At 45.5% G+C, this 6,541-nt stretch overlaps 1 pseudogene; it reads left to right on the forward strand.

The window, feature by feature from the left end:
• Window positions 1-1,666: 1,666 nt before the first annotated feature.
• LOC131481052 (small ribosomal subunit protein uS14-like) lies at window positions 1,667-3,219 on the forward strand (annotated as a pseudogene).
• The last annotated feature ends 3,322 nt before the right edge of the window (window positions 3,220-6,541 follow it).

Below are 6,541 nucleotides of genomic sequence, written 5' to 3' on the forward strand. Positions count from 1 at the left end.
ACATTTATTTATTTGTTTTTATTTTACTGTATGATTCCATAGGCTCTGGGCTTTCCCTTATCTCCTCCACAAATTCCCTCTCTCCCGAAACTTTTCATTTTCTTCACTAGGAAGCTTCTAGACTGAGTGAGCTTTGTCAGTACTTACATTTTGTATTATCTGCTACATAGGCAGATAAATCTAGTTTTTATCAGAACAGATCAGTGGTCTTTAGTTTTATGCTTTCTTTTTATTTATTTTTTAAGATCTATTTTGGGACTGGTGCTGTGGCAGAACAGGCTAATCCTCTAACTACAAGTGCCAGCATCCCATTTGGGCACCAGTTCTGATCCAGCTGCTCCACTTCCAATCCAACTCCCTTTGTATGGACTGGAAAAGAAGTAGAAAATGGCTCAAGTTCTTGGGTCCCTGTGGGCAGTGGGAGACCCTGAGGAAGCTCATGGCTCCTTGCTTTGGGTTGGCACAGTTCTAGCTCTTGAGGCCATTTGGGGAGTGAACCAGTGGACAGAGAATCTTTCTCTCTGTGAAAGTCTACCTTTCAAATAAAAATTTTACTTGATAGGCAGAGGGTTTTTAAAACTTATTTTATTTGAAAGGCAGAGATGCAAAGAGAAGGACAGACAGGGAGCTCTTATATCAGCTTGTCTGCAGGACTGGAAGTGGAGCTTCTGGGATCCGAACCAGCTGCCTCTAGGAGATGACAGTGTCGCAGGTGGAGACTTAGCCTACTATGCCACAGTGCTGATCTGAGAGGCAGAGTTTTAAAAAGAGGGAGACACAGAGAGAGCATCCATCCTCTGGTTCACTCTCCAAATGGCCTCAATGGCTAGAGCAGGGCTGATCCAAAGTTGGGAGCCAAGACCTTCTTCCTTCCCCGCACTTGGGTGCGGGGGCCTAAGGGCCTGAGCTATCTTCCACTGCTTTCTCAGGCCATAAACAGAGCTGGATCTGGAGTGGAGCAGCTGAGACATGAAATGGTGCCCATATGGGATGTTAGCGTTTGTAGCCAGAGAATTAGTCTGCTATGCCACTGTGCCAGCCCCTCATCTTACGCTGCTTCAGTTTCAAGCTGATTGTCAAAGAACTCAAGATGATTTGAGCCCGTGTTCCCAAGTGCCTGAGAATTAAGGGAGCCTTGGTAGTTTTTGGTGCCATGATGCACCTATAGAAACCTGATGGTCGCAAGACCTGACGGGTCAGCTTTAGACTGCCAGGGATCAACACATTTGTTATCAGAATTTCTTCTTTTGTTCTCTCATGGAACATGAAGTTTCAATGTTTGAATCAGAAAACATAATGATCAATTGCATAGAGCCATCTAAAATATGATAATCAGTAAGAGACCTGCCAATACATGTACCAATATCAAGAGATCTATCGGTATGATAGTGCGTTTGTGTTTGTATGGTATGCCCGAACTGTTGAGTGGCTGCTAGACTTGACCAGGCAGTGGTGTGTTGGGGAGGAAAAGGGACAAAACACTCATCTAGAATTTGTGATTCAGCCTTGATTTTTGTTTTCCTTTTCCACCGTGTGCAGCCCCTAATTTCTTGTTGAGCATTATGTTGTAGTATGATATGTTTTGATTACTTGCTTTCCTAACGTGGTAGTCAAAGTCCTTCCACTAGTCAGTGAAACAGCAACCATTTTGCCTGCATTTTCGACGATGTCTGTGTTGTGCTATGGCGGTGAGTGTGATGATTCTGATTTTTCTTACCCGAATCCATCAGAAGCACAGTCACCAAAGTCACAGTGCTAAAAATTAACCTAGCACTGTCTCAACCCAAAGCTAATTAATAACAGTCAATCCACAGTCAGACACACTGTGGCCGCACAGCTGCAATGTAACTTGTGTTCCGTCGTTTGGAGTGATGCAGCAATGGATGATTCATGACTGTGAATCACACGGTACAGCTCAGGGGAAAAACAGCCACAGTGACAAAGGATGGTAGCTGCCTTGCCTGGACAGGATTTGCCTTCCCAAATCCTGCAGACATTTAACCCCCCAAGTCTTATGCCAACAGTTAATGGGTTAGGGACGGATTAAGGTGGAGTCTTGATCTAATTATGATGTCTCATGGTCAGGCTTTTGGGAAGCTGTTGAATTGTATGAGGTTGTTAGGGTGGAGCCCCAGGAAGGAACCGCGGGAGGTTAGTAAGGAGAGTGCACCCAGCGGGTAGAGGGGGGCTGTTCTCCCAAAGTCCCTCTGCCTCCTGGCTCGATGTAAGATTTTTTTCCTCCACACACTCTTGGCCATTGCCAGGCTCCATCAGACACTGACTAGTAGGACTTCCTGATGGTTTGTGAACCTCCAAATCATGAACTGAAATAAATCTGCTTCCTCCTCAGAACCTTCTTTCAAGTATTTTAGTAAAATAACAAGACAACTGACTAATCAACTTCTAAAATTACACCTCTGCTTGTACTTGTCTACCAAACCCACACTGAAGTGTTGACTGCCTCCCCAACAACATCCCAGTGCGGTAGCCTAGCAGCTAAAGTCCTCTCCTTGACTGTACCAGGATCCTATATGGGCGCCGGTTCTAATCCCGGCGGCCCCGCTTGCCATCCAACTCCCTGCTTGTGGCCTGGGAAAGCAGTGAAGCACGGCCCAAAGCCGTGGGACTCTGCATCCATGTGGAAGACCCAGAAGAAGCTCCAGGCTCCTGGCTTTGGATTGGCTTAGCTCTGGCCGTTGTGTCCACTTGGGGAGTGAACCAGTGAATGGAAGATCTTTGTTTCACCTTCTCTCTGTATACCTGCCTTTCCAATAAAACAAAACAAAAAACAAGCAAACAAACAACAAAAAAACCCCAAAACAAACCACTGCCTTAGATGATACGCTAAGAATGAGTTGTAAGCTTTTGACTCTTGCACTATTCCCAATGACCCAGTCATCTGTGTTGTTTGGAAAACTTGTAAATTAAAGATACCACTCAACCTTTTACCTCCTCGCTCTTGTGAGGACCGAATAGGTCACCAGGAGCTCAATCGGAGTCACCCACGGAAATTCGCCCAGGGTTCCCACTCTTGCTGAGTATGCTCGAACCGGCACAGTCTGATCCGGAAACACAGCCTGAACATGTTTCCACCAGTACGCCAAGGATATCGGCTTCATCAAGTTGGATTAAGTCATGTTCCTTAAATGGATGCTGCAAGACCGCGATGCTTTGGAAAATCATGATAGCTCTTTGTGCATAAAATAAAGAACTTCAATTAAAAAAAACAAAGATACTGCTTGACTGGTTGAGGATTCAATATATGGGGTTCATGGTGTGGATTGTTTCCTCTGATGGGACTGACTGGAGCCAAGCCCTTGACCCTGCCTATGCAGTCTAGATTACTTCCCAGAACTATCGTCGTTCTGAGCATGGCACTGTGATCCTGTGTCCGATGCAGAAGCCTCTCCTGATAGCCTGTGGTTTTCTTTTTCTTTTTCTTTCTTTCTTTCTTTTCTTTTCTTTTCTTTCTTTCTTTCTTCCTGGATTTATTTATTTTTCTTGCAAAGGCAGATAATGCAGAGAGGAGAGACAGAGAGGAAGATCTTCCATCCAATGATCCACTCCCCAAGTGACCACAACGGCTGGTGCTGCACTGATCCGAAGTCAGGAGCCAGGAACTTTCTCCAGGTCTCCCACTTTGTTGCAGGGTCTCAAGGCTTTGGGCTGTCCTTGACTGCTTTCCCAGGCCACAAACAGGGAGCTGGATGGGAAGTGGGACTGCGGGGATTAGAACCGGTTCCCATATGGGATCCCGGCGCATTCATCACAAGAACTTTAGCCGCCAGGCTCTGAGTCTGGAAATAAAGTTAAAAATGCTCCCCTGGGGCCTGGCGGCGTGGCCTAGCGGCTAAAGTCCTCACCTTGAAAGCCCCGGGATCCCATATGGGTGTCGGTTCTAATCCCGGCTGCTCCACTTCCCATCCAGATCCCTGCTTGTGGCCTGGGAAAGCAGGAGAGGACGGCCCAATGCATTGGGAAACTGCACCCACGTGGGAGACCCGGAAGAGGTTCCTGGTTCCCGGCTTCAGATCGGAGCGCACCGGCCCGTTGCAGCTCACTTGGGGAGTGAATCATCGGACGGAAGATCTTCCTCTCTGTCTCTCCTCCTCTGTGTATATCTGGCTGTAATAAAATGAATAAATCTTTAAAAAAAAAAAAAAAAGCTCCCCTGTTGTTGTGCTAGGATTATACACATCAAGCATTTCATGCATTGCCTGGAAGATGGCCTAAAGACCATCAATGCTACTTACTTCTTTTGGAAAGTGAATACAAACCTTAGCCATTACCACTGCCTGATTAATATTTTAATAACCTACATGCCATAGTGCTCTTGACTTCTCTAATTTACTTTCAGATGTTTTATATCATTTAATTATTCATAATGTTTCTTGGAAGTAGACTAAAATTTTGGATATCAAGACTCAGAGAATCCAAATGACTTATTCTGTATTTTCAAATACTGAGCTATATAAATAAACATATTTAAAACATGTATATAGAATACTTACCTTGGTAATGTAGAAACCTATGATTTTTTTAAAGATTTATTTTTATTAGAAAGTCAGATAAGGAAAGGCTACTGTGCCAAGCTCGAAAAGAATGAATTTTTAAATGTTAGCCCGGCGTGATAGCCTAACGATTAAAGTCCTCACCTTGAGCATGCCAGGATCCTATATGGGCGCCAGTTCTAATCCTGGCAGCTCCACTTCCCTTCCAGCTTCCTGCTTGTAGCCTGGGAAAGCAGTTGAGGATGGCTCAAAACTTTGGGACCCTGCACCCGCATGGGAGACCCGGAAGAGGCTCCTGGCTTCTGCTTTTGGATTGGCTCAATCCGGCCGTTGCTGCCGCTTGGGGAGTGAACCATTGGACGGAAGATCTTCCTCTCTGTCTCTTCTCCTCTCTGTATATCTGCCTTTCCAATAAAAATAAATAAATATTTTTAAAAAATGTTAGTTAGGAGTGAGCATTTGATTCAGTAGCTCTGTCTGTTGTAGCCATTTGGAGAGTGAGCCAGTAGTTGGAAGATCTCTCTCTCTCTCTCTCTCCCCTGTATCTTATTCTTTCAAGTGAATAAATCAGTGAATTTTTAAGTAATATAGAGAACAAGGCTGAGTGTTTGGTGCAGCAGTTAGAGTGCTCTTTGGGACCGCCCACCTTCCTTATTGGGGTGCTTGGGTTTGAGAACTGCTTCTGATCCAGTTCCTTATTAATGTAAATGCTAGGGAGCAGCACATGATGATTCAAGTGCTTGGGCCCCTTGCCATCCACATAGGAGACTTAGATGGAATCCCTGGCTCTTGGCTTCAGTTGAGCCCTGGCTGTCACATCTACCTTGTGGGAGTAAGTCAGCAGATGGAAGAGCTTGCTCTGTCTTTCCCTCACATTCTGTCACCTTTTTTTTTTTTTTTTTTTTTAGCAAATAAATAAATCTTTAAGTCCCTGGGGCAGGGACTCAAACACAGTATTCCTTAAGGATAAGATTTCATAAAGTAGAAAATACAAGAATCTCAGTTGCTATAGAATACATGGAAAGATGGTTAAAGAATAATACAAAGCCTACATGTGTGTTCTGCACTCGGGTTTTCCTACTGTTGACCCTTAACCTCACTGGTTGGCTGCTTGTCTAGTCTCTTAGTCCTCATCCTGTGTGTTAACATTTCCCCCTAAACAGTTAGAAAATAAAGACAGAAGCATTATGGTCCTTTACTCCTGATGCAGAACAGAGCTCGCTAGCCTAGGAGATTTGGTCATCCGTGAGAAACTCAGCAGTTGGAGCCAGCGTAGGCCAGATGTGGTAGTGGCAGTGAGATGAGATGCCGTGAAGCCATGGGATTCTGAATGTGTAGGGGCAGGTGCAGGGGCTTGCTTGACTGTCAGAGGCAGGGAGGGTGTGACAAGCAGCAAGCCCGAAACGGGAGCCAGGCTGTCTTGACACACAGGTAGCTATAGCAATGGCTGATCCACCTGTTCCTCAAGGGAGAGAAATGTGAGATCTTCACTAGAGAATAACTTGACTGCAGAAGCAGAAGAAATGAAGACCTGGGGAGCTGAGTCTGATGGCAACGGCCACAGTGAAGACCACAAGTGCTCATTCATGTCTAGATCTGAGTCACTTCTCAAACTCAGACCCCATCCAGAGAAGGATGGCCACGTTCCCTCCCAAAGAGGGCCTGGCAATGCCACCAAAAATCATACAATATATATTCCTCTAGTTCTTCCTCAAAGGGACCAATGGTCCTAGCATAACCGTGCACATAGACATTTGGAGGACTATGGAATACTGAGTTCTGAGGATACATGCTGTCATTGCGGCTCCCTGCCTAGCCTGGGCCAGTGGAGGCAAGGCAGTGGAACCTGAGTTCAGTCTCTCGCTTGTCTCCTGGGGATCTAGTGGATCCGCAGGTCCATCTTGCAGTCATTTCTCAGTCTCCTGATTGGATGCATTGACCAAAAGCCAGCAAAACTTGCATGCTTGTTCCCTCACTGTTAGGAAGATCCAAATGTCAAGACAATAAAGAAACAAGCAGTCCATGCCCAT

Source organism: Ochotona princeps, chromosome 8 (assembly GCF_030435755.1).
Source record: "Ochotona princeps isolate mOchPri1 chromosome 8, mOchPri1.hap1, whole genome shotgun sequence".
NCBI classification, from domain to species: Eukaryota; Metazoa; Chordata; class Mammalia; order Lagomorpha; family Ochotonidae; genus Ochotona; species Ochotona princeps.